This window comes from Eretmochelys imbricata, chromosome 14 (genome assembly GCF_965152235.1).
Source record: "Eretmochelys imbricata isolate rEreImb1 chromosome 14, rEreImb1.hap1, whole genome shotgun sequence".
Classification (NCBI taxonomy): domain Eukaryota; kingdom Metazoa; phylum Chordata; order Testudines; family Cheloniidae; genus Eretmochelys; species Eretmochelys imbricata.
Window position 1 is genome coordinate 35188994 of NC_135585.1, and position 27987 is coordinate 35216980.

Genomic DNA, 27987 nt, shown 5'->3' on the forward strand with positions numbered 1-27987 from the left:
CCCCGACCTGGCCCGCTCACTTGCGCTGCGCCCAGAACAGCTGGCTCCTCTACACCCCCCAGCTCCTCCCCGCCACTGTTCGCCCCACTCGGCTGCCGGGCCCAGGGCTTCTCTCCACCCCCTGGCCCTGCCCGCTGACTCCTCCCCACCCCATGACCCCTTCCTCCTGTCCACTGCTTGCTCCTCTCAGCTGGCAGCTGGCAGAGGGCTCCTCTCTGCCCCCATCATTGGCAGGCAGCCACCAGCGGAGACGAGGGTGGAGAGGAACCCTCAGCCACTGCCACTCCAGCCTGGTGACCATCCGCTTCGGGTTCCCTGGCATGGGGCCTGCCACTCCCTGCCGCTCTGCAGAAGTGATGGCCTGGGGAAGTTGGTGCCTGTCCCCCCACTCCGCCCATGCAAGGAAACGTCTCATCCGCCACGTGCAGCACCAATGCCAGGCGGGTAGGGCTGGGTGGGGCCCCGGGGGACAGGACCGCTTTGTGCTCCCGAGCTTCAGCTGTTCTGCCCCCTAGCACTGTGCTGGGAGGGGGATCCCTACTCTGCAGTGGCTCAGCAGGGTCTGGGGGCAGGGCTTGGGGAAATGGGTCGTGAAGGGGATGCTGGGATGTGAAGGGGTGGGAGGTGCTGGGGAGTGGGGAAGGTTTGTGTGATTTGGGGTGCTTGGCAGTGAGGGTCTGTTGGGGGGCACTGTGTAGTTGTGGTGCTGAGGCTGTGGGGAAGGACACTGGGCAGTGGAGATGGAGGAGATGTGTGAGTGTTGGAGCGCTAAGAAGTGGGGTGTCAGTGTGTATTGCTGGGCAGTTGTGGTTGGGGTGAGGGTGCGCTGGGGGGGGTGATGGTGTGGAGGGTGCTGTGCATTTATGTGGGGGGGAGGCCTCTGGGCATAGGGAGTTGGGGAGCGTTTGGGGTTGTGTGGCACAGCATGGGTCCACCCCCATGGTTCAGGGGGCACGCTGGCAGCACAGGGCCGGGTCAACTGCTGGTCTGTGAACAGTGTCCTCACACTGGGCGGAGCAGGGCTAACTCTGCCATGCCCCATTGCCGCTGGCCAGCCTCTCACTCCGGGGACTGACTTCCCCTTGCCATGCTCTATTGCCTCCAGGGGGGCCCACAAATATGTTTGCCGCGGGGCGCACAAAAGATTAATCTGGCCCTGCCCCTCGCTCCTCCCCCAATTTTGCCCTTCAGCCCCTATCCTAAACCTGCCTCTAGCTGCTTGACCCCCCGGGCTAGTCAATTTCCACCCCTTCTCAGACCCTGCCCCATCCATCCCGCCCTGGATTTGACGCCTTTGCGCCGTTTTGATCCCCGGCCTGCAGTGAGCAGGCAGCAGAATCAGGCGGGAGCGAGGGCGGCGCAGGGCTGCCGGAGCCACGCGGACAGCGGTGGGGTCTAGTTCCCGCACCTGTGGGGCAGCCGGCTCAGCCGCTCCTGTGTCCGCACGGTCGCTACGGCAGGGGGCTCGTTAGCTGCAGTCGCTGCCGGGCTCTGGCTACAACTAAGGGAGGGAGGCGGCTGCTCCGTCTCTTTGCCCTGCGGGCTCGGGGTTGAACTTCCTGGGTCAGAAGCTGCTGCTGCTGCTGCCGCCGCCGCCGCCTCCATCTATTGCGATCCCGGAACCGGACTTATCAGTTGCTGCCCAGCGGGGTCTGTGCGGGGAGAGCCCTGCCCTAGCGCCCCTCGGGGCCCAGCCGGGGGGACTTTCTCCGGGGGCTGGAACCAGCTCCTGGGGCAGCCCCGGGCTCTGCCGACACCAGCCCCTGAGCCGGAGCCTGCAGGTGAGGGGGAGACCCGGGGGAAGGGCCGGGGCCGGGCAGGAAAGTGACTCTGCACCAACGGCCCCTCCTCGCCCCAGCTCTGCTCCCGGGGGGGCGGGGGTCTGCGAGTCCCGGAGCTGCTGCCCTCCCTGACCCCCCCCGGCTCTGACCCCCTGAGCGCCTGCAGGAGCCGAGCCAGCGCCGGGAGAGCGAAGGCCCCGGACCAGGGACCGAGTCTCCCAGCCCGAGAGGAGGGGAGGGGGGCAGGAGGGAGATGGGGAACAGACTGGCAGGGGCAGCAGGAGCAATCAGTGGGGAGGGAGGTCTCAGCCCTGCCCAGCCCCATTCCCTGCAGTACCCCGGGGCAGATTGACTTTCCTGGGGAGAAGGTGAGGAGCAGGGAGAGGAAAAGCCAGTTCCTGCCTCTGCCTGGTCCCCGCGCTGCTGGGGGAATGTGCTCCCCTGGGCCTGGGGACAGTGTCACGGGGATCCTTCAAAGCGGCTCCTTGGATTCTGCTCTTTCATGACAGCTGGAGCTCACAGTGACGCTGTTGGGTGCACAACTTTAATCTAAAAGGCCTTTTTCAGATGCTTATAACATGTTCAGTTACTAGATGAACCTCGCTTCTACCCACTCTGGCAGTTCCTATGTTGATCTTTGCAGTGGACAGTCTCTCTCTGAGGTGAATTTATTTCTGAAAGTTGGATGAAGAACCAGCTTCTGGGCTGTCTCCCTTCACTTTGCCCACAATTTACCAGGTCTCATTATTGTCAAGCCTAAATTTAGGTCCTCAAACCTCTGTTCTAATTACATTTTAGCACCTTTCTCTTGAACATAAGCACACATCACTTTCATAAGCTACAGTTTGCTGGCTCAGCAATTTGAATCCCAGAGAACTGGACAGGGATTTGGGATCTAATGTCAGGGTTTTTTTTTAAATATCTTGGCTCAAGTATTTTCCCAGAATGGCGGAGTCTGGAATGTCTGTCAGTAGGGAAAGGACTGGGGGGAACTGAAACCTTCCCCATCACCCTCCTCATGCTGACAGGCTGCAGAATAACACCCACGTTTTGCTCCAGGTTGTCCCATGCCCTCCAGAGACACGGAAGGGAAATGACTGCAGCGGAGCTGGTGACCTTCGAGGAAGTGGCTGTGTATTTCTCTGAGGAGGAATGGGCTCTGCTGGACCCGGGTCAGAGAGCCCTCTACAGGGACGTCATGCAGGAGAATTATGAGACTGTGACCTTGCTGGGTAAGGATGCATAGCCCCTTGGGAAGTAGAAGCTGCAGCTGTCTCTAAAGCACTGGGGCTGGTTTCTGTGCAGGATTCTTCATTGGTCCCCCAGATATCAGGAGGATCAGTCCCTAGCTCCTGTGTGTGAAAGACTGTGCCTTTCACATCCCCTCCCACAGAACAGAAGTTTCAGGGACATAATGATGGTGCTACTCTTCCCATAACCAAGGTTTTCAAGTGAGACAAATTCACTGTCTACTCCCCCTTCCCAAGGCAAATTCCAACTTCTGGGGTCTCTGAGCCCTCTGCCATCTCACCTTAGGACTGCCTCAGTCCCCAGTGGCCAGATTTTCAAATACACTTACAGCAGGTCTACGCTATCGCTTAAGTCAATATAACTTACATCACTCAGGGTGTGTGAAAAAGACAGCCCCTGAGCAACGCAAGTTACGCTGACCTAAGTGCTATCCACACCGGTGCTATGTCGGTGGGAGATGCTCTTACGCCAACATAGCTTCTGCCTCTATTGGAGGTGGAGTAATTATGCCACTGGGAAAGCGCTCTCCCATCGGCATAGTGTGTCTTCACTAGACACACTACAACTGCATATATAGTGTTTCTAGTGCAGCCATAGCCTCTTGGTAATAACGAAATGTTTTTTAAGTACATCAGAAGCAGGAAGCCTGCTAAACAACCAGTGAGGCCCCTGGACGATTGAGATACAAAAGGAGCACTTAAAGATGACAAAGTCATTGCGGAGAAACTAAATGAATTCTTTGCTTCAGTCTTCACGGCTGAGGATGTTAGGGAGATTCCCAAACCTGGGCTGTCTTTTGAAGGTGACAAATTTGAGGAATTGTCACAGATTGAAGTGTCACTAGAGGAGGTTTTGGAATTAATTGATAAACTTAACTGTAACAAGTCACCGGGACCAAATGGCATTCACCCAAGAGTTCTGAAAGAACTCAAATGTGAAATTACGGAACTATTAACTATGGTTTGTAACCTGTCCTTTAAATCAGCTACTGTACCCAATGACTGGAAGATAGCTAATGTAATGCCAATATTTTAAAAGGGCTCTAGAGGTGATCCTGGCAATTACAGACCAGTAAGTCTAATGTCAGTACCGGGCAAATTAATTGAAACAATAGTAAAGAATAAAATTGTCAGACATGTAGAAGAACATAAATTGTTGCACAAAAGTCAACATGGTTTCTGTAAAGGGAAATCATGTCTTACTAATCTATTAGAGTTGTTTGAAGGGGTCAACAAACGTGGACAAGGGGGATCCAGTGGACATAGTGTACTTAGATTTCCAGAAAGCCTTTGACAAGGTCCCTCACCAAAGTCTCTTACGTGAATTATGTTGTCATGGGCTAAGATGGAAGATCCTTTCATGGATTGAGAACTGGTTAAAAGACAGGGAACAAAAGGTAGGAATAAATGGTAAATTTTCAGAGTGGAGAGGGGTAACTGGTGGTGTGCCCCAAGGGTCAGTTGTAGGACCAATCCTATTCAACTTATTCATAAATGATCTGGAGAAAGGGGTAAACAGTGAGGTGGCAAAGTTTGCAGATGATACTGAACTGCTCAAGATAGTTAAGACCAAAGCAGACTGTGAAGAACCTCAAAAAGATCTCACAAAACTAAGTGATTGGGCAACAAAACGGGAAATTAAATTTAATGTGGATAAACGTAAAGTAATGCACATTGGAAAAAATAACCCCAACTATACATACAATATGATGAGGGCTAATTTAGCTACAACTAATCAGGAAAGAGATCTTGGAGTCATTGTGGATAGTTCTCTGAAGACGTCCATGCAGTGTGCAGCAGCAGTCAAAAAAAGCACACAGGATGTTAGGAATCATTAAAAAGGGATAGAGAATAAGGTGGAGAATATCTTGTTGCCCTTATATAAGTCCATGGTACGCCCACATCTTGAATACTGCGTACAGATGTGGTCTCCTCATCTCAAAAAAGATATACTGGCATTAGAAAAGGTTCAGAAAAGGGCAACTAAAACGATTAGGGGTTTGGAACGGGTCCCATATGAGGAGAGATTAAAGAGGCTAGGACTTTTCTGCTTGGAAGAGGACACTAAGGGGGGATATGATCAAGGTCTATAAAATCATGAGTGGCGTGGAGAAAGTGAATAAGGAAAAGTTAGTTACTTGTTCCCATAATATAAGAACTAGCAGCCACCAAATGAAATTAATGGGCAACAAGTTTAAAACAAATAAAAGGAAGTTCTTCTTCACACAGCGCACAGTCAACCTGTGGAACTCCTTGCCTGAGGAGGTTGTGAAGGCTAGGACTATAACAGGGTTTAAAAGAGAACTGGATAAATTCATGGAGGTTAAGTCCATTAATGGCCATTAGCCAGGATGGGTAAGGAATGGTGTCCCTAGCCTCTGTTTGTCAGAGGGTGGAGATGGATGGCAGGAGAGAAATCACTTGATCATTATCTGGTAGGTTCACTCCCTCTGGGCACCTGGCCCTGGCCGCTGTCGGCAGACAGGATACTGGGCTGGATGGACCTTTGCTCTGACCCAGTCTGGCCCTTCTTATGTTCTTATGGTGGTGATTGGGAGGGTGAAGCAAAGCAGTGCTGCCACTCCCCCCGGCCCCAGTTACCTCTCTGGAGACACAAACGCTGGAGGAGCAGGCAGCCAGTGAGTTCCCCACCTTCCCATAGGCACTGGGGTCAGACTTAAGTCCTGGGGCTTCAGATGCCATCCCCTGGACTCACCCCCCACCCCGTTGCCCCTGGCATCTCCCTACCGACTTCCCCATCCAGGACTTAATTTGTCCCTGGGCTTGCCAGGGCTGAGTAAATCTGCTGTGAAAAGGGATATTTCTATTTGTTTTTTAATATCACTTTTCACAGCAGAGTTAGTAGTTAGCTGGGAGGCCGTGAAAAGTGATGTTAACATACAATTATCATTTTTCACAGCAGCAGACTCACTAGCTAATAAGTCTTTTAAAAAAGCAACCAAAAGAAACAACAACAAAAAAGACAAGAACGTGAAAAGCACCTTATTTGTGTTTCTGTTCTGTTTTGGTCCAGTAAAGAATAGAGAACTGTATATTTTTATTATTGTCTGCAAAAAAAACCTCTTATATAAATAAATTACAATGATTTGGACATGTGCCTGTGCATATTTGTTTGTTTTTCCTAAAGTTAATTAAGCATTTTAGGAAAAATTGTGAGTGCGGCCACCAGCAAGAGTGGGTGGTCACACTCTGAGGCTACCAAAAATTTATTGAGAACCCCTGGTCCAGTGTCATGGGTCTGGGTCTGGCTGTTGTTAGTGCCTTCACTAAGGGCTCCCTCTTGTGCCAATGTGCCAAACTCCTGGAAGGAGGGTGTTGTTCCTGGGGTCTCTTCCTGGCTGTGGTTGTTCTCTGTGAAGTGATGGTTCCTGGTAGTGAGAGGGGCTGGGTTCTGGGGCTCAGTGAGGGTTAATGACATAATTTATGGTCTGGAAGTATTGTGTGGGGTAGGTCACTTTAGTAGAAAAAAGCGAGGAGGGCTCTTGTGTTCCAGGCTCTGCTCTGTGACTCAGGGGCCTGGATTCAATTCCAGGCTCTTCCACAGCCTCCCTGTTTGACCTCTTGTGAATCACAGTCTGCGGTTTTCAAAGGGGCCCTAGATATCCAATCTTTTTCCTTCGGTGTCTGGGACCCTTTAGAAGTCCCAGCTTTATTTTTCTAGTCCTTCTTTTCCTCTCTGTGAAATGGAGAAAAAAATCCACTCCCTGTCTGTTTTGTCTTTTTAGATTGACAGCTGTTTTGGGTAGGGCCTGTCTCTCACTACGTGGATGTCTGATGCCTATTTTGAGAGCGAGGATGGGCCAGTGGTTAGGGCTCTGACAGCAAACTCCAAAGACCTGGGTTTAATTTCTTGCTCTGATTGCCACAGACTTTCTGTGTGGCTTGTGTATGTCACTTGAACTGTCTGCCACAGTTGCCTATCTGTACGATATTTATTATAGCTCATCCCTGTGTCACAGAGGTCTGAGGATAATTACTTTAAATACTGTGGGGTGCTCAGTTACTGTGGTGTGAGGGGCCACATAAGTACACTGATAACACAGTGGACCGTGATTTCAATCTGAGTTTCACTGTACTTCTGTCACTAATAATCTCGTCCTCCTGCAGCAGCAGCAGCGGTGTAAGGGGTACAAAAATTCTTTGTTCTGAAGTCTCTTTTTGCTCGTCTGTAACCCAGCACCAGCTTTCTCCACCCTGCTGTAGCTAATACATCTTTGTGCTCCTTGGCCTCTTGCTTGGGTAGAGTTTTCATGAGTTTCTGGGGATGGAGCATGATGGTAACTGCTGCTTCATAGATTAGCAGGACGGTGTATCTGCGTTTGAGCCCAGATGGGAATAGAGCATCTCCTCTGCCTCTCTGGGTCTGTGGTTCACGGGGTAACTGAAGTGAAGTGAAGCTCAGCAATCCTTCCTAAAGGGACAGTTCTGGTTTGTGCCTGAAGTAGGGAGCAGCCTGACAGGGCTGGGGATGAGGGGGGTTTGGTGTTTCTGGTGCCTGTGTCCAGTCCAGGAGGTGACTGACTGTGTGTGGGAATAGACATTGCCTGAGAGAAACTCAGGATATGTCTTCAGTGCAGATTTAACTTGGGTGATCAACATAGAGTGACCAGACAGCAAATGTGAAAAATCGGGATGGGGTGGGGTGTAATAGGAGCCTATTTAAGAAAAAGACCCAAAAATCGGGACTGTCCCTATAAAATCAGGACATCTGGTTACCCTAGATCGACACCTGGGTCTAAGCACTGGAGTTAGCCTAGCTGGGCTGTGAGCAGCCACCCTGCAAGCCCTGTGCAAGTTACAGTGTCTTCACTGGTGCTGCACTCAACTTGTGTATGTCTCTATAATTTCTGGGGACTCATCCCATGGTTCTTAGCACGGCAGGGAGCTGCGATGCCCTGTGATTCTTTTTCACTGAATCGGGGGAGGACTCTCTGTCCTTATGAGCACAGGGAGACGTGGGAAGGATTTGAAGGACTATTAGCACTTGAGTGACATAGCCTTCACCCTCACTTCAAAGTGTATGGTTTACCAGCCTGAGTGAAAGAAGCCTGGCCTTTAGCCTTTATCCCCGATGAGCCAGCCAACCTGGCTTTACTTCTGTTTCAGGCATTAGGAAACTATTAGTGGACAGTGTATCCAGTTCTGGTGTCCACACTTCAAGAAGAATGTTGACAAATTGGAAAGGGGCTTACAAAAGTGCCACAAGAATGATTCGAGGTCTAGAAAATCTGCCTTAGAGTGAGCGACTAAAGGAGCTCTGCCTATTTAGTTTATCCATGTCATAAATATAAAGGGAAGGGTAAACACCTTTAAAATCCCTCCTGGCCAGAGGAAAAACCCTTTCACCTGTAAAGGGTTAAGAAGCTAGGATAACCTTGCTGGCACCTGACCAAAATGACCAATGAGGGGACAAGATACTTTCAAAAGCTGGGGGGAGGGAGAAACAAAGCCTCTCTCTATCTGTGTGTGTGATGCTTTTGCCAGGGACAGAACAGGAATGGAGTCTGAGAACTTAGTAAGTAATCTAGCTAGATATGCGTTAGATTCTGATTTCTTTAAATGGCTGAGAAAATAAGCTGTGCTGAATGGAATAGATATTCCTGTTTTTGTGTCTTTTTGTAATTTAAGGTTTTGCTACAGGGATTCTCTATGTTTTGAATCTAATTACCCTGTAAGATATTTACCATCCTGATTTTACAGAGGTGATTCTTTCTACTTCTATTAAAATTCTTCTTTTAAGAGTCTGATTGCTTTTTCATTGTTCTTAAGATCTAAGGGTTTTGGTCTGTGGTCACCAATGCAAATTGGTGAGGATTTTTATTAAACCTTCCCCAGAAAGGGGGCGGTAACTTTTGGGAGGATTTTGGGGGGGAAAGACGTTTCCAAATGGACTCTTTCTTAATAATGTACCGGTTAGACGTTTGGTGGTGGCAGGGATAAAGTCCAAGGGCAAAAGGTAAAATAGTTTGTACCTTGGGGAAGCTTTAACCTAAGCTGGTAAAAGTAAGCTTAGGAGGTTTTCATGCAGGTCCCCACATCTGTACCATAGCGTTCAGAGTGGGGAAGGAACCTTGACATGGTGGCAGAGTGGTGGGATTAACTTGAAATCATTTTGAGATCAAGTTCAGATTTTTTGAACCAGAAGCACAGATTTGAAAAGGAAATATTTTTTTTCCTTTGGGCTGCTGGAGAGCAGGTTTTAAACTGAAAGCAGTTAGAGTTTTTTTCTCTCTACTTTGGGGCCAGAGCAGAGACAAAAGAGAATTTTTTGTCTTTTGTGAGCTGCAGGTTTCTCTACCTTAAAGGCAGGGTAGTTAACCTCCTGCAGGGAAATTCACCCGTCTTCACAGACCTGAAGAAGTTTTTGTTTTGTTTTTTTTACCTAAGAGCAACTAGAAGGGTTTTCTGCCTATTTGCCTGGAGACAAAAGTGTTAGGGTTTTTTTTTAAGGATTTCTTTGTAGGCTGACAATCGCTATCCGAGAACAAAGGTATCCAGACAGCACAGCAAAATTTTACAAGCCAAGTTTTTTGTTTGTTTGTTTTCTTTTCTTTCTAACTCTCGGGTGTAAAGTTAGTTAAAAACAGAGCGGTTAGGATGACAGACTCCACGGTTCAACAAAAGCTGGAATTAGCTAGATTAGAGGCTGAGGAAAAACAAAAGGAACATGAAAGACAGATAGAACTCATGCAGATGGGAATGGAGGGAAGGGCCAAAGAAATGGAGGAGAAGGAAAAAGAGAGGAAGCATGTGGAGGAGGAGAAGGAAAAAGAGAGGAAGCATGCACTGGAGATAGAGAAGGCAAAGGCTCAGCAGAATATACCAATAAACCCTAGCAATCCTTCTCCAGGTACCCCTTCCCATCCCAGAAAGTTCCCCACCTACAAGGCAGGCGATGATACTGAGGCCTTCTTAGAAAACTTCGAAAGGGCCTGCCTTGGGTACAGCATCTCTACAGACCAATACATGGTAGAGCTCAGGCCGCAGCTCAGTGGACCCTTAGCTGAGGTGGCGGCTGAAATGCCTAAGGAACACATGAACCAGTACGAACTGTTTAAAACCAAGGCGAGAGTCAGAATGGGGCTAACACCCGAGCGTTCCCGTCAGCGGTTCAGAGCCCTAAGGTGGAAACCAGACGTGTCATTTACTCGACATGCCTACCACATTGTGAAACGTTGGGATGCCTGGATATCGGGAGCAAGTGTTAAATCTCCAGAAGATTTGCCCTTCCTAATGCAAATGGAGCATTCTTAGAGGGTGTTCCTGAGGAAATAGAAAGATACATCCTAGATGGGAAGCCCAAAACTGTAATCGAGGCGGGGGAGATTGGAGCCAAATGGGTGGAGGTGGCAGAGAAGAAAAAAACTGGTCAGAGCTGGAGCAGATACCAGAAAGGACAACCTCAGACCACACCCTACTACCTGGGGCAGCCCAAGGTCCCACCTACCCCCCAAGGAACCCTCCAGCCACCTTATCGTCCTGCCACACCGTTCTCCAGCAAACCCCCTCGCCCCAGTGACCCATCAGCTGGACGATGTTTTAAATGTAACGAGCCAGGGCATGTAAAGGCCATCTGCCCCAAGAACCCCAACAGATTACAGTTCATTGCACCGGAATCACACCAGAGGTCCTCAGGCCCAGATACCTCCCAGATACCCTCAGAGCGGAGGGAAACTGTGAGTGTGGGCGGGAAGAAGGTCACCGCGTAGAGGGACACCGGAGCACAAGTGTCGGCTATCCATGCTTCCTTAGTGGACCCCAATTTAATCAACCCAGAGATCCAAGTGAGCATTCAACACTTCAAGTCCAACTCTTTCAATTTGCCTACAGCCAAGTTGCCTGTCCAGTACAAGGGCTGGTCAGGAATGTGGACTTTTGCAGTCTATGATGATTATCCCATCCCCATGCTGTTGGGGGAAGACTTGGCCAATCATGTGAAGCAAGCCAAGAGGGTGGGAATGGTCACCCGCAGCCAGGCTAAACAAATCGTGAGGCCTAGCTCTGTTCCGGAAACTTCTACCAGGACCCAGTCAGAGATGATGGACTCGGACACCAGGCCAATGTCTGCAACAGCAGTAGTGGATCCAGTCCCAGAGACCCAGACAGAGCCAGAACCGGAACCAGCGGAACAACTAGCACCAGACCCCTTGCCAGCACTGAATCCAGTACTTGCAACCCCAACACCAGAGGGCCCCACCGAACCTGAACTGGCAGCAGCTGATAACCCTACACAAGAGGCTCAGCCGGAGCCTGAATCCCAACATAGCGCACCAGCGGAGAGCGGTTCACAGTCAACGGAAACAGCTCCATCCCCTACATCGCTTCCAGAGGGACCAAGCCTGGGTCCACAATCCAATGAGGAACTGATGTCTCCAGCATCAAGGGAACAGTTCCAGACCAAACAGGAAGTAGAGGAAAGCCTCCAGAGAGCTTGGACGGCGGCACAGAACAACCCACCACCTCTCATCTCTTCTGACTGATCCAGGTTTGTTGCAGAAAGAGGACTTTTATACAAGGAAACTCTTTCTGGTGGACACCAGGAAGACTGGCATCCTCAGAGACAGTTGGTAGTTCCAACTAAGTACCGGGTCAAGCTCTTGAGCTTGGCCCACGATCATCCTAGTGGCCATGCTGGGGTGAACAGGACCAAAGGCCATTTGGGGAGGTCATTCCACTGGGAGGGAATGGGCAAGGATGTTTCTACCTATGTCCGGTCTTGTGAGGTATGCCAAAAAGTGGGAAAACCCCAAGACCAGGTGAAAGCCCCCCTCCAGCCACTCCCCATCATTGAAGTTCCATTTCAGCGAGTAGCTGTGGATATTCTGGGTCCTTTTCCGAAAAAGACACCCAGAGGAAAGCAGTATATACTGACTTTTATGGATTTTGCTACCCGATGGCTGGAAGCAGTAGCTCTAAACAACACCAGGGCTAAAAGCGTGTGCCAGGGACTAGCAGACATTTTTGCCAGGGTAGGTTGGCCCTCCAACATCCTCATAGATGCAGGGACTAATTTCCTGGCAGGAACTATGCAAAGCCTTTGGGAAGCTCATGGGGTAAATCACTTGGTTGCCACTCCTTACCACCACCAAACAAATGGCATGGTGGAGAAGTTTAATGGATCTTTAGGGGCCATGATACGTAAATTCGTAAATGAGCACTCCAATGATTGGGACCTAGTGTTGCAGCAGTTGGTCTTTGCCTACAGAGCTGTACCGCATCCCAGTTTAGGGTTTTCACCATTTGAACTTGTATATGGCCGCGAGGTTAAGGGGCCGTTACAGTTGGTGAAGCAGCAATGGATTTACACCTTCTCCAGGAACTAACATTCTGGACTTTGTAACTAACCTACAAAACACCCTCCGAACCTCTCTAGCCCTTGCTAAAGAAAACCTACAGGATGCTCAAAAAGAGTAAAAAGCCTGGTATGATAAACATGCCAGAGAGCGTTCCTTCAAAGTAGGGGACCAGGTCATGGTCTTAAAGACACTCCAGGCCCATAAAATGGAAGCCTCGTGGGAAGAGCCATTCATAGAATTATAGAATATCAGGGTTGGAAGGGACCTCAAGAGGTCATCCAGTCCAACCCCCTGCTCAAAGCAGGACCCATCCCCGACTAAATCATCCCAGCCAGGGCTTTGTCAAGCCTGACCTTCTGGGGAAGGAGATTCCACCACCTCCCTAGGTAACGCATTCCAGTGTTTCACCACCCTCCTAGTGAAAAAGTTTTTCCTAATATCCAACCTAAATCTCCCCCACTGCAACTTGAGACCATTACTGCTTGTTCTGTCATCTGCTACCACTGAGAACAGTCTAGATCCATCCTCTTTGGAACCCCCTTTCAGGTAGTTGAAGGCAGCTATCAAATCCCCCCTCATTCTTCTCTTCTGAAGACTAAACATCCCAGTTCCCTCAGGCTCTCCTCATAAGTCATGTGTTCCAATCCCCTAATCATTTTTGTTGCCCTCCGCTGGACTCTCTCCAATTTTTCCACATCCTTCTTGTAGTGTGGGGCCCAAAACTGGACACAGTACTCCAGATGAGGCCTCACCAATGTCGAATAGAGGGGAACGATCACGTCCCTCGATCTGCTGGCAATGCCCCTACTTATACACCCCAAAATGCCATTGCCCATCTTGGCAACAAGGGCACACTGTTGACTCATATCCAACTTGCCGTCCACTGTAACCCCTAGGTCCTTTTCTGCAGAACTGCTGCCTAGCCATTCGGTCCCTAGTCTGTAGCGGTGCATTGGATTCTTCCGTCCTAAGTGCAGGACTCAGTACTTGTCCTTGTTGAACCTCATCAGATTTCTTTTGGCCCAATCCTCCAATTTGTCTAGGTCCCTCTGTATCCTATCCCTACCCTCCAGCGTATCTACCACTCCTCCCAGTTTAGTGTCGTCTGCAAACTTGCTGAGGGTGTAATCCACACCATCCTCCAGATCATTTATGAAGATATTGAACAAAACCGGCCCCAGGACCGACCCCTGGGGCATTCCACTTGATACCGGATGCCAACTAGACATGGAGCCATTGATCACTACCTGTTGAGCTCGACAATCTAGCCAGCTTTCTATCCACCTTATAGTCCATTCATCCAGCCCATACTTCTTTAACTTCTTTAACATGGTCCAGGAGCACCTGGGAGCTGTTAATTATCTCATAGCATTCCCCACCTCCAACCGAAAGCCTACGGTATACCATATCAATTCTCTAAAGCCCTTTTATTCCAGAGAATTAAAGGTTTGTCAGTTTACAGCCCAGGGAGGAGATGACGCTGAGTGGCCTGAAGGCGTCTACTACGAAGGGAAAAGTGCTGGTGGCATGGAAGAGGTGAACCTCTCCATGACTCTTGGGCGTATGCAGCGACAGCAGATCCAGGAGCTGTGCACTATCTACGTGCCAACGTTCTCAGCCACCCCAGGACTGACTGAACGTGCATACCACTCCATTGACACAGGTAATGCTCACCCAGTTAAAGTCCAGCCTTACCGGTGTGACGAAGTGAGACTGTTCTTAATGTTTCCTCTGAATAGTGTGGGGGTGCCTCAGTTTCCCCTATGCAGTTCTTAAGTATTTAGGGGGTGGGGTAAGGGTGTATGATCATTGCAGAGCCCTAGAGGGCAGGTGTGTGCAGGGGTCTGGACACAGAGAATGGCCGACACCCTGTTTCCTGGCAACTGATGGCCTGGGCCCTTCCCCCCTGCAAGGTGAGAGCTAAAGGGTTGGAGAACAAAGGAATCAGGTGACCTCCTGGCCCGGGAAAGGAACAAAGCCCAGGGGAGGAGGGGCTGGAGGGAGTTTCAGTTTGGGGCTGGCTGGGACATGGAGTGAAGGGCAGACGTGGTTGTCTGGCTCACTGCCCCCCAAAATGGACCCAGCTGAGGGGTCCTGTTCTCTGCACCTACAAGCTCTGTTTTAGACCATGTTCCTGTCGTTTAATAAACCTCTGTTTTACTGGCTGGCTGAGAGTCACGTCTGTCTGTGAAGTTGGGGTACAGGACCCTCTGGCCTCCCCAGGAGCCCCGCCTGAGCGGACTCGCTGTAGGAAGCGCATGGAGGGGCAGAGGATGCTGAATGCTCCAAGGTCAGACCCAGGAAAGTGGAAGCCGGGTGAGCTGTGTGTCTGCAGACAGGCTGCTCACAGAAAGGCGACTGCCCCAGAATCCTGACTGGCTTCATGGGGAGCAGTTCCAGAGCATCGCCCAGGGACTCCGTGACACCAATGTTACCGGGTGTCTCCTCAAGCTAAAACTGCTATAGAACGGGAGATCCAGGATACGTTACAGATGGGTGTAATCCACCTCTCTGGCAGTGCATGGGCATCTCCAGTGGTTCTAGTTCCCAAACCAGATGGGGAGATACGTTTTTGCATGGACTACCGTAAGCTAAATGCTGTAACTCGCCCCAACAACCATCCAATGCCACGCACGGATGAACTATTAGAGAAACTGGGATGGGCCCAGTTCATCTCTACCTTGGACTTAACCAAGGGGTACTGGCAGGTACCGCTAGATGAATCCGCCAAGGAAAGGTCAGCCTTCACCACACATCTCGGGCTGTATGAATTTAATGTACTCCCTTTCGGGCTGCGGAATGCACCCGCCACCTTCCAAAGACTTGTAGATGGTCTCGTAGCGGGATTAGGAGAATATGCAGTCGCCTACCTTGACGATGTGGCCATATTTTTGGATTCCTGGGCAGAACACCTGGAACATCTTAAAAAAATGTCTTCAAGCGCATAAGGGAGGCAGGACTAACTGTTAAGGCTAAGAAGTGTCAAATAGGCCTAAACAGAGTGACTTATCTTGGACACCAGGTGGGTCAAGGAACTATCAACCCCCTACAGGCCAAAGTGGATGCTATCCAAAAGTGGCCTGTCCCAAAATCAAAGAAACAGGTTCAACCCTTCTTAGGCTTGGCCGGTTATTACAGACGATTTGTACTGCAATACAGCCAAATTGCCGCCCCACTGACAGATCTAACCAAAAAGGTCAGTAGACCGAAGAGTGTCAGAAGGCCTTTAACCAGCTTAAAGCGACACTGATGTTTGACCTTGTACTAAGGGCCCCAGACTTTGACAAACCGTTCCTAGTAACCACAGATGCATCCGAGCGTGGTGTGGGAGAAGTTTTAATTCAGGAAGGACTGGATCAAGAATTCCACCCTATAGTGTTTCTCAGCAAGAAGCTGAGAGGGAAAGCAACTGGTCAGTCAGTGAAAAAGAATGTTACGCCATTGTCTATGGTCTGGAAAAGCTATGCCCGTATGTTTGGGGACGGCGTTTCCACCTGCAAACCGACCATGCTGCGCTACGGTGGCTTCATACCGCCACGGGAAATAACAAAAACCTTATTGGGTGGAGTTTAGGTCTCCAAGATTTTGATTTCTATTAAAAAGTCTTCTTGTAAGAAAACTGAATGCTTTTTCATTGTTCTTAAGATCCAAGGGTTTGGGTCTGTGGTCACCTATGCAAATTGGTGGGGATTTTTATTAAACCTTCCCGAGAAAGGGGGTGGGTAACTTTTGGGAGGATTTTTGGGGGGAAAGACGTTTCCAAACTGACTCTTTCCTAATAATATACCGGTTAGACGTTTGGTGGTGGCAATGAAAGTCCAAGGGCAAAAGGTAAAATAGTTTGTACCTTGGGGAAGTTTTAACCTAAGCTGGTAAAAGTAAGCTTAGGAGGTTTTCATGCAGGTCCCCACATCTGTACCCTAGAGTTCAGAGTGGGGAAGGAACCTTGACAATCCAGGAGAAGGTTAAGAGGTGTATTGAACAGAGCCCAAAGATACCTATATGGGGAGAAAATGTTTGACAGCAGAGGGCTTTTTAATCTAGCAGACAAAGTCAGAATGAAATCCAGTGGCTGGAACCTGGAGCTTGACAAATTCGGGCCAGTCAGAAGGTGCAAATGTTGAAGTGAGTGAAGTATTGGAGAAATTACCTAGAGTTGTGGTGTACTGTGCATCACTTGGAGTCTTTAAATCAAGCCAGGGATGTCTCGCTCTGAGAAATAGAGTCTGGCTTAACAACAAGATATGGGCTTGATTCGGAATCTCTGGGTGAGGTTCTCTAGTCCAGTGTTTCTCAGATATGGCCACCAGTCACTTTTCATGCAGCCATGACAGTTTCCTGGGTGGTGATGGAGGGGAGGGGGTCAAAGCAGCGGCACCTATCCCACCCTCCCTCCCTCCCTGTTGTTCCTGGATGTGACACCCTGCACCACCTCTGCAGACAGGTGGGGCACAACACTGGAGGAGCAAGTGAAGGCGGTGGAGCTTGGCCTTTAGCCCTGGGGTGGTTGGGCAGCACGTTCCAGTGGCAGCTCCAGCCTCCAGCAGCATGGCTTTGGGTGCTGACCCCTGGCTCCGGCCATGTGGTGGTGGGTGCCACACCCAGCTCTGGCAGTGCAGCTCCTGGCTCCAGCCCCAGGCTCCAGCCACAGTGCTTTGGGTGCTGACCCGCAATTCTGGCCATGTAGCAGCAGGTGCTGACTTGGATCCAGCCGCGCAACCCCTAGGCTCCAACTCTGGCTATGGCTCTGGTCATGGGGCTTTGGGCGCTGACCCCCAGATCCAGCCATTCAGAGGTGTGGCTCAACACCCTTCCCCATTGCACTTGGCCCACGCAGTCTCCCCCAGCCTCTCATCCATCCCTGCATTGCCCCTGGCCCCTGCTTCCTTCCCCCCACACCCTCATCTAGGGCTTAATTTTCCCTGAAAAAAATGAAATTAACAAACATGCAAGTATCACTTTTCACAGCAGACTTAACTAGCTAGCTGGGAGGCTATACGTGTATATTTGTTAATATCACTTTTCACAGCTTCCCCTCTAGCGAGTAATGTGCTGTGAAAAGTGATATTAAACATAAAAATATCACTTTTCACAGCATTATTTTATATTAGTCTGCAAAAAACCCCTACATACATAAATTACAATTATTTGGATTTATATATGTGCATATTTATTTGTTTTTTCTAAAGTTAATTAGGTAGTTTAGGAAAAAGTGTCAGTGCGGCCACCAGCAAGAGTTGGTGGCTGCACCCTGAGGTCACCAAAAAATTGTTGTGAGAACCCCTGCTGTCGTCTATATTTTATACAGGAGATCAAACTTGATCATAATACTCGCTTCTGGCTTCAACATCTATGAATCTGTTTGCAAGTCTATATGATAGTTCGGAAACCGGTTAGCCTTGTCTGGGGACTCAAGCCCCATTTAAACAGACCATCCCTATTCACCAAGAACATAAGAACGCCTTTAACTTAATGTAAATAGGATTCAAGCACTGAGTTTAAGTGGTGTGCTCAACTGACCACCTGGGAGATTATGGGTGGGATTTGTTTGGCTAGAGCATCTAAATTTCTGCATCTAAGTAAAGGCAGGAGTGCAGAGACTGCTGATAGCGAGCAGGGCAGAGTGAGGGCAGCAGCTTCAGTAAATATTACTGAGCATGCTTAGTCCATGTGAGCATGCTCAGTCCAAGCCAAGCAGCAAATCTGTGACTTCAGAAAAGCAGACTTTAACAAACTTAGAGAAGTAGTAGGTATGGTCCCAGAGGAAGAATATCTAAGGGGAAGAAGGAGTTAAGAAGAGCTGGTAGTATCTGAGAGAGAATATTTAAGGCACAACAAGGAAGACCCCCAATGCACATGAAAGATAGGAAGAACAGTAAGAGGCCAATGTGGCTGAATCTGCAGCTTTTTTACTGACCTGAAAATCAAAAAGCAATCCAACAAAAAGTGGAAAAATGGATAAATCACTAAGGATGATTATGAAAGAACAGGAGAAGCACATTGAGGAAAAAATGAGAGAGGCTGTGGCACAAAATTAGTTGCACATAGCAACAGACATGAAAGGAAATAAGAAGAGGTTCTATAACCACGTTAGGAACAAGAAAAAGATGAAGGAAAGTGTAGGCCCACTAGGTAGCAGGGAAGGAGAGCTAACAATGAATACCATCAACAAGGCTGAGCTTTTTAATGCCTATTTTGCTTCAGTTTTCAGTAAAGATAATTATGATCAGATGCTTAACATTACTAGTATTAACAAGAAGGAGGAAGAAACACAATTTAGAATAGGGAAAGAATAAGCTGAAGAATGTTTAGTAAAGTTAGAGGTATTCAAGTTGGCAGGGCCTGACCATATTTACCCTAGGACACTTAAGGAACTAGCTGAGGCAATCGCAGAAAACATTAGCAATTATTTTTGAGAACTCATGGAGAACAGGTTAGGTCCCAGTGGACTGGAGAAAGTGAAACTGACTTCCTATTTTTAAAAGGGGAACAAAGAGGACCCACAGAATTATTGACAAGGCAGCTGAACTTTGATACCTGGATAGATACCGGAGGAAGCAGGGTTATAAGGAGGAGCTAGCATAGATCTGTCCAGTACAAATCAAGCTAAAACAAACTAATTTATTTCTTTGACAAGGTTACTCTCCTAGTGCATAGGGAAGTAGCACTAGACACGATTTAGCTTGATTTCAGTAAAGATTTGACACAATCCCACATGATATTATCGTATGCAATCTAGGGAATATAGTCTAGCTCAGTGGTCTCCAACCTTTTTACACAAAAGATCACTTTTTGAATTTAAGTGCGACACAGGATCTACCCCACGCCTTCCCCGAGGCCCTGCCCCTTCTCCAAAGCCCCGCCACACTCACTCCATCCTGCACTCACTCCATCCTCCCCTCCCTCCGTCGCTCACTCTTCCCCACCCTCACTCACTTTCACTGGTCTGGGAAAGGGGTTTGGGAGGGGTGTGGGCTCTGGGCTGAGGTCGAGGGTTTCTGAGGGTGGGAGGGGGCTCTGGGCTGAGCTTGAGGCAGGGGGTTGGGATGCAGGAGGGGTTGAAGGGTGCAAGCTGTGGGAGGGAGTTTGGGTACAGGATAGAGCTCAAGGCTGGGGCAGAGTATTGGGGTGTGGGAGGGGTTATGGGGTGTCAGCTCCAGATGGGGGGGTTACGGCTGGGGCAGGGGGTTGGGGTGTGGGAGGGGGTTCAGGTGCAGGAGGGGATATGGGGTGCTGGTTCTGGGAGGGGGCTCAGGGCTGGGGGTTGGGGTGCGGGCTTCTGCCAGGTGGCACTTACCTCAGGCATCTCCCGGTTGGTGGTAGGGTCCCTGCCTGCTCCGGCCCCACGCCACTCACAGAAGCAGCCAGCACAATCCTGCGGCCCCGTGGGGGCAGGGGGGGAAAGCACGTGGCTCCATGCGCTGCTCCTGCCTACTTGCGAAACAGGTTAATATAATTCTGGTGTGTCTAAACAGAGATGATGTGTGTAAGACACAGAAGGTAGTTATCTTTTGTCTACTTGGCACTGCTGTGGCCTCAGATGGCATTCTGTGTCCAGGTTTAAACACCACACTTTAAGAAAGATGTGGACAAATAGGACAGAGTGTGGAGGAGAGTGACAAAAGTGATAAAAGATTTAGAAAACATGAGCTATGAGAAAAGGTTACAATAAGTAGGGATGTTAGTTGTGAGAAAAAAGGACTGAAGGGAGACTTTATAACAGTCTTCAAACATGTTACAGGGTGTTGTAAAAAGGATGGAGATCGGTTGTTCTCTGTGTGCACTGAAGATAGCAGAAGAAGCAATCGGCTTAATGTGCAGCAAACAAGATTTAGGTTGGATATTAGGAAAAAAACTCTCTAACTGTAAGGATATTTAAGCACTAGAACAGTTATCAAGGCAGGTTCATAGAATCATAGAATATCAGGGTTGGAAGGGACCTCAGGAGGTCATCTAGTCCAACCTCCTGCTCAAAGCAGGACCTAATCCCCAACTAAATCATCCCAGCCAGGGCTTTGTCAAGCCTGACCTTAAAACCTCTGAGGAAGGAGATTCCACCACCTCCCTAGGTAACCCATTCCAGTGCTTCACCACCCTCCTAGTGAAAAAGTTTTTCCTAATATCCAACCTAAACCTCCCCCACTGCAACTTGAGACCATTACTCCTTGTTCTGTCATCTGCTACCACTGAGAACAGGTTCTAGAATCCCTGTCACTGAACGTTTTTAAGAACAGGGTGGACAAACACCTGTTAGAGATGGAGTAGGTTTATTTGATCCTGCCTCAGCACAGGGGATTGGACTAGTCAGGGACCACTGCCCCATTATGCAAGGTACTGCATGGGGACACCTAGTAAAGCGCAGTCTCCAGATGAAAGAGCTCCCAGTCTAACGAATATAGAATCATAGATATTTAGGGCTGCAAGGGACCTCAAGAAGTGAGTCAGGACCAAGTAAACCTAAATTATCCCTGACATGTTTATCCAACCATTTTTTAAAAGCCTCCAGCAATGGGGATTGCACAACCTCCCTTGGAAGCCTATTCCAGAGCTAAACTACCCTTCTAGTTAGAAAGTTTTTTCCCTAATATCTGACCTAAATCTCCCTTGCTGCAAGTTAAATCTATTACTTCTTGTCTTACCTCAGTTCATCACCATCCTCTTTTTATCAGCCCTTAATAAATTTGAAGAATGTCAGTCTTTTTTTCTCAAGACTAAACATGTACATGTTTTTTAACCTTTCCTTATAACTCATATTTTCTAAATCTTTTATCATTTTTGTTGCTCTCCTCTGGACTCCCTCCAGTTTGTCCACATCTTTTCTAGAGTGTGGTGCTCAGAATCGGACACAGTACTCATACTGAGCCCTCCTCAGTGCTGAGTAGAACAGGCCAATTATGTCCTCTGTCTTACATACAACGCTCCTGTTAATACACCCCAGAATATTAGCCCTCCTCATGAGGTTGGCGAGTTGGTGCACCAACATCTTTGTGTTCTGTCTTGTATTGGGGAGGGGTAGCTGTGACAGGAGAGTAGTTGTCAGTGATGGGAGAGAGGTTGTATCTCAGATAGGTAGAGAGGGTAGCAACTCTGCTAGGCTCCCCAGGGGAATAAGTTAGGGCAGTTTCCTAGGCAGAGGTGGTGAACCCTTGCTCCAGATCAGATCTTGTATGGTTTATAGCCCAGACCCTGGAGGGGAGGGGAAAGGATAGCAGGGAGCCTCTCTGCACTTTCCTGCTTAGATTCTGGATCTGGGAGGAGTAACAGAACTGACCTTAATGAACAAGTTTCTTTGCCCCACAAGCAGGATTTCTGATTTTCAAACCTGACGTCATCTCCTGGCTAGAGCAAGGAGAGGAGCTGTGGCTCCCTGGTCTCCATGGATACAAGGAAAGAGAGATCCCAAGAAACACCCACACAGGTGAGGATTGTGCAAAACCGATTCAGAAACCAAGTTTTCTATCCTCCTGGCAAACATCAATCATGAATTTTTATCAAGTATGTCTGACCCTTTAGCCCTGCCTTCATCTATATTCAGAGGATGTGGAGGAAGGATGGGTCCCCTCCTCTCTCTTCTTGGAGGGAGAGTAGATAGGATTCAGCCCCTGATTTTTTTTTAATCTCCTCAACAGTTACTTTGGTTTGTTCTCTCCTTTTCTGTTCCCCTTTCTGAGGTTCCCATCCCCCCCACCCTCCCCCTGGCCCAGGGACTGATTCCTGTCTGGATTCTCTCTCCGTCCCAGCAGGTGATGGAACGGTGAGTGAGACTGAGGAGGAGAATCCTGAGCAGGAAGGTCATGAGCGAGTGGAACCACAGGGGACAGTATTGGAAAGAGCCGAAGGGGATGTTTCCCAGAGTCATGAGGAGGAAGAAGCCCATGAGGGTCAGAGCAGGCCAGAGACAGAGCAAGGAAACAACTCAGAGGAGAGACAGGGTAAATCTAGAGGAATCAGGAAAATCAAAGAAACTGTTCAACAGAGAATCCCCACTGGAGAGAGATCCTACACGTGTGGTGACTGTAGGAGAAGCTTCCAATACAGATCAGCCCTTATTAGACACCAGAGAATCCACACAGGGGAGAGACCCTACAAGTGTCTCGACTGTGGGAAAAGCTTCAGACAAACCTCAGCCCTTAGTAAACATCATACAGTCCACACGGGAGAGAGACCCTATGAGTGTCTAGAGTGTGGGAAAAGCTTTCGTCAGAGGTTCCATCTTGTTAAACATCAGAGAATCCACACGGGAGAGCGACCCTATGAATGCTTCATATGTGAGAAAAGCTTCAGTGAGAATTCACAGCTTCTGTCACATCAGAGAACCCACACAGGAGAGAGACCCTATAACTGCCCCGATTGCGGGAAAAGTTTCCGTCATAGATCAGTCCTTATTGAACATCAGAGAATCCACACGGGAGAGAAACCCTACAAATGCAATGAGTGCGGGAAAAGCTTCAGTCGGTTCTCTCACCTTCTGTCACATCAGAGAACCCACACAGGAGAGAAACCCTATAACTGCCCCGACTGTGGGAAAAGCTTCAGTGAAAGCTCAACCCTTATTCAACATCAGAGAATCCACACGGGAGAGAAACCCTACAAATGCAAAGAGTGTGGGAAAAGCTTCAGTCACATCTCACATTTCCTAACACATCAGAGAATTCACACAGGAGAGAAACCCTATAACTGCCCTGACTGTGGGAAAAGCTTCAGTCACAACTCGACTCTTACTCAACATCAGAGTATCCACACGGGAGAGAAACCCTACAAGTGCAATGAGTGTGGGAAAAGCTTCAGTCGGATCTCACGCCTCCTATCACATCAGAGAATCCACACAGGAGAGAAACCCTATAACTGCTCTGACTGCGGGAAAAGCTTCCGTCAGAGGTCAGTCCTTGTTACTCACCAGAGAGTCCACACAGGGGAGAAACCCTTTCAATGCCCAGAATGTGGGAAAAGCTTCACTGTGAGCTCAACCCTTACTAAACATAGGAGAATCCACAGTTGAGAAAGTCCCTATGAGTATACTGACTGTGGGAAAAGCTTCAGTCAGAATTCACAGCTTCTATCACATCAGAGAACCCACACAGGAGAGTGACCCTATAACTGCCCCAATTGCGGAAAAAGCTTCCATCACAGCTTAGTCCGTATTGAACATCAGAGAATCCACATGGGAGAAAAACCCTACAAATGTGCTGAGTGTGGGAAAAGCTTCAGTTGGCTCTCAGGCCTCCTATCGCATCAGAGAATCCACACTGGAGAGAAACCCTGTAACTGCCCTGACTGCAGGAAAAACTTCTGTCAGAGGTCAGTCCTTGTTGCTCACCAGAGACTCCACACAGGGGAGAAACCCTTTTAATGCCCAGAATATAGAAAAGCTTCACTGTGAGCTCAGTCCTTATTAAACATAAGAGAATCCACAGTGGAGAAAGACCCTACGAGTTTATTGACTGGGAACGGCTTCAGTCATATCTCACACTTTCAATCACATCAGAGAACCTCCGTTGCAGAGTCACCTTATAAATGCCCTGACTGTGGGAAAGGCTTTCGGCACAGCTCAGACCTCATGACACATAAGAGAATCCAGAGATCACAAAACCAAGAATTGTCCTGGCTGGGGAAGGGCCAAGTGAATAACACCTTTGCCAATTCCCACAAATCTCAGAGGGTCAGGCCAGGCCTGGCCTGACAGGAGTGGCCACGTAATGAGGACATGGTGTAGTTATAAAGCAGAAAATGAAATAACCTTCCTGGAGCAAAGCTGTGGAGAACGAGAATCTGAGATGAGACTTCCATGTTGTGATGGTATTTTATTATAATTTTCCAGATGCTTCCATTCAGGTTATCTATTGAAATTTGGTCTTATATACCTAGACTCATCCCTATCTTATATGCTGTGACTTTGCATTAACTCTTGATAGTATTTTAGGTTGGTATCCACCGAGGGACTTAGGCGCTGTGACACTCAGTATTGCAGAAACTAAATTTTTTGGCACCTAGCAAATCACAGGAACAACACCAGGATCAACAAAGCCTGAGTTAGCAGCACCAGCTCCCACTCTACAATAAATGAGAGATAGGTGCCGTAGAATGAGATTCACAAAAGCCAGCATGCTACATAGGGCACTGCCTAAGCTAGCCAATGGGAGATGATGACCAGAGGGATGTGTGCTAAACCTCACCCCTCCCAGGGGCATAGGAACCTATCTCTGTTTGTGGTTGACAAACCAGGGAAGGTAGATGCGGTGGGGCCTGGTCCAGTAAGTGTGTTCAGAAGCCGCCTGAGTCCACCCAAAACAGTGAAGAAAATCCTCCTAAGAACATCACCGGATGAAGTTCTAGCATTTGAATGTGACAACTTTTTAACTGAAACTGATGTGGTTCTGATTTAAACTGCCTGCTTGCACTTGTAACCGCCAGTTACTGTTCACACCTTGTCTATGTAGTGCTGAGCTGACTTTAATTGTCTTATTAATTATCTGCCTTGCTGCCTAAAAGAGCTACCCTTCAAAGCTTTGGTTTGGCAAGGACATAACTAAATCTCCGCTGTGCTTACTGTGTTATCCCAGCTTTGTGGAAATCCATTGCTTGATGGTTAATTTTCTTTTGTTGTCTTGTTTCAACTCAATTCCTAACTTCAAGTGCTACTGAGATCTAGCAACTTTGTTAATCACTGTTCTGCTCTGGCCTGTATCTTGGGTTATGGCTACACTATGAGGCTCTTAGCGACACGGCTGTGCTGCTACTGCCAGGCTGCTAAGAGGCATGCAGCGTAGCGCTGTTCACACCGGTACTTTTTGTCAGTAAAACTTTTGTCATTCGGGGGAGGGTGTTTTTCTAACACCCCTGAACAACAGAAGTTTTGCTGACCAAGTGCCAATGTAAACAAACCCTTACACTCATGCCCTCCAGCTGGGCTGCCTTTGCACGTGTGAGTGAGAATTACCTGCCAGTGAAAGAAATCTCCTCAGATCTGTCTCCCTTGGGATATTACAGTGTGTGTGTGTGTGTGTGACCAAAGCTATCTTGTAACTTCAGATTCATACTTTAATCTTTACTTGTGTGGCTTTAGAATACTCTTACTTCTAAAATAATTTTAACTATGTTGTGTGTGTTTTTAACTACAGAGTTGTCTCACGTGTTCCTATTTTACACTCCAGACTAGCTTCATTCCAGTCTTGGGGTGGGAACTTCATTAGTTCCTATTTTACCTTTGCCCATTTTAAATAACAAAAGCAGGGTACTTTGTGATAGTTCTTTTTCTATATTTGAACAATACAGTGTCACCCATAGATGTATGGTATTACCTTTAATAAAAAATAAAAGATGTAATAATAGCTTTGCTAGCTTTTATGAAGTTGATACTCCTTTCAATTGTATTGCCTTATCAACCTATCTAGTTTCATCCGAATTTATTTTTAGGTTAAAGGTTTTAATATCAAGTTGAATTGTTTATTTTGGGACATCCCTTATGCACAGGAAAAAGAAGCCTGGGTAAATTTTTATGTGGTTACTTCCTGAATGCATTAATAACGATGATCAATAATTCCATGTTTTCTTTGCTTTTCCTGAACCAGCCCCCTGAGGAGCAATTAATTAACAATTCCATCTATTTATTGTTTCTCCTAATTATCAGTTTTGATAATTGTTTCATTATTTTAGTAATTTTACTTTGAATATTACCTGGCAACCAACCCTTTTTTGCCTCACGCTCCTTTCATTCTGGGGAAGCATCTGAATCCCTGGTTTATAAATCATTGCCCTGGGCACTTGGACAGGTTAAAGGAGCTGTTTAACCACAGTCTGATTAGCTGCAGTGAAATAGGGGTCTGGTAGACTGAAGGGAAGGAGGAGGAACCTCCTAACAAGGTTGGAGGCCACTGAGCAGTATCTACCTCTTGTCATAGGTGATTGCTGAGTTTTGCTGAACATCTGTGAAAGCCAGGGGGAGATCCTCACTGATGGCTGGGAAACAGAGGGGGAGAGAATTTCTCTGTTCTGAACAGCCAGAGAGGGGACCTGTGCCAGATGCCTCAAGTAGTCCAGGACATGGAGTCAGATGTGTTGTGCTCCAAGAATGTCAGACTGTAGTTGTAGAAAATGAATGTTCTGTAAGAAGAAATGAATGTAGTGTGTTTGTGTAAAGATTAATAATTAATGTTATGTGGGAGAAGGGGAAATGTACCGCAGCAATTTTTTTTAAGCTGAATTGAACGTGATGAAACCTCTATTGAGTTAACATAATGCAGTGGAAACTTCAGACCAATGGACCTGTGGAGAAACGTGCCCAGACTCCTGAGCGCACACATGGCTGTGCTGATGAGCTCACAAAAATGTGTAGGTGGAAACTGTTCTCCTTTTCTTGGAGGATAGAATTTGTGGGAGGAAAAGGGGACTCCCAGTGTCCTGTGTTCTCCACAGGCTGCAGGATGGCTTGGTTGAGGTGCTGGATGTGAACATAGCTCCACAGCGTTTTCCAGCAGAGGTGGTTGCTTCTGCATGATGTCCAGGATCCTTTCCTGCATCTCCTTTCCTTTGTCCACAAGCTCCCTTGAGTGCAGGGGTAGGTGTATTCTGTAGGTAAGGCATAGGTATAAGTTAAGGCAATAATGCATGGAGCCTGTGATTGGGTGGGGGGTACCCCATCCAGTGTGTGGTGAGTGCACCCCATCCCATGAATAAGTCCTCAGGACTGCTCTTGACTCGGGGCCATGACACCTAATGGTCAGAGTCTGTAGACTTGCCCTCATTCTCAGGGCCATAAGGCCCAATGGCCAGAGTCAATAGGGTTGCCCTTGCTCTCAGGGCTGCTAGGCCTAGCGTCGAGAGTCAATAAACTGACCCTTACTCTGAGGGCTGTAAGGATGCCCCAAAAGCTTTAGCAAAAGTAGTTAATCAGGAGTAACCCTCAAACATAATATAGCACAAGACAGATTGCTGTAATGCCCAAACTGCCGACAGGAAACACAAAATACTGGTTTATACAAGTCTGGGATATTTTAAGTTAGGAACATAAGCAAATGTCTGACCACGAGAATGTTATGGTAACTAATGGATGTGTATGCTAATGAACTTTAGGTAACAGGGTTAGTTTCCTATGGGAGAAGGCCACCTCTACATTAGTAAGGTGAAGAAATACAGATAAGGAAAATGGGCTAAAATCCCTACTGAATATGCATTAGGCATTATTAAAAATTGTATCCTGGTCTTTGTGCTTTGAGAGATGTAGGTCTTGGAAGATGCCAGGATGATGACCACTGATGATGGTGACAAGGAAAATGATTATGATGATTGAGTGGATGATGCTGAGAAAAATAATGACAGATCTTTGGGGTTGTTCTAAAAGGGATGGTATGACTATGTGCATTCTGTATTATCCCTATCTACCTTGATTGGCTGGAGTGTTTGTAACTTTGCTAACTCTATTAATAAAACTATTGCAAATTCCAAAGGCTTTTCCTAAGTGGTGAGTTGCAACTAAATAATTTTAATAATACTGGGTTTGATCTCAGGACTAGAACCTACCAAACCTCAGTGTGTTAACTGGGAATTTCTTAAGTAATCAATACAATTAATATATAATCTATAGATCAGGCAACACAGGACATTGCACCTCCAATGATTCTAAGTGAGGAACCAGAAATCAGT

At 47.9% G+C, this 27987-nt stretch overlaps 1 protein-coding gene and 1 pseudogene across 2 annotated transcripts in view; one reads left to right on the forward strand and one right to left on the reverse strand.

Moving 5' to 3' along the window:
* Positions 1–27987, reverse strand: part of LOC144275303 (uncharacterized) — a 97394-nt gene that overhangs the window by 39633 nt on the left and 29774 nt on the right. The window lies entirely within an intron of this gene.
* Positions 1607–27790, forward strand: LOC144275304 (uncharacterized; annotated as a pseudogene). The gene is made up of 5 exons (XR_013348008.1): positions 1607–1781; positions 2841–3013; positions 13811–14011; positions 21653–21766; positions 22092–27790. The product of XR_013348008.1 is annotated as an uncharacterized LOC144275304 (transcript).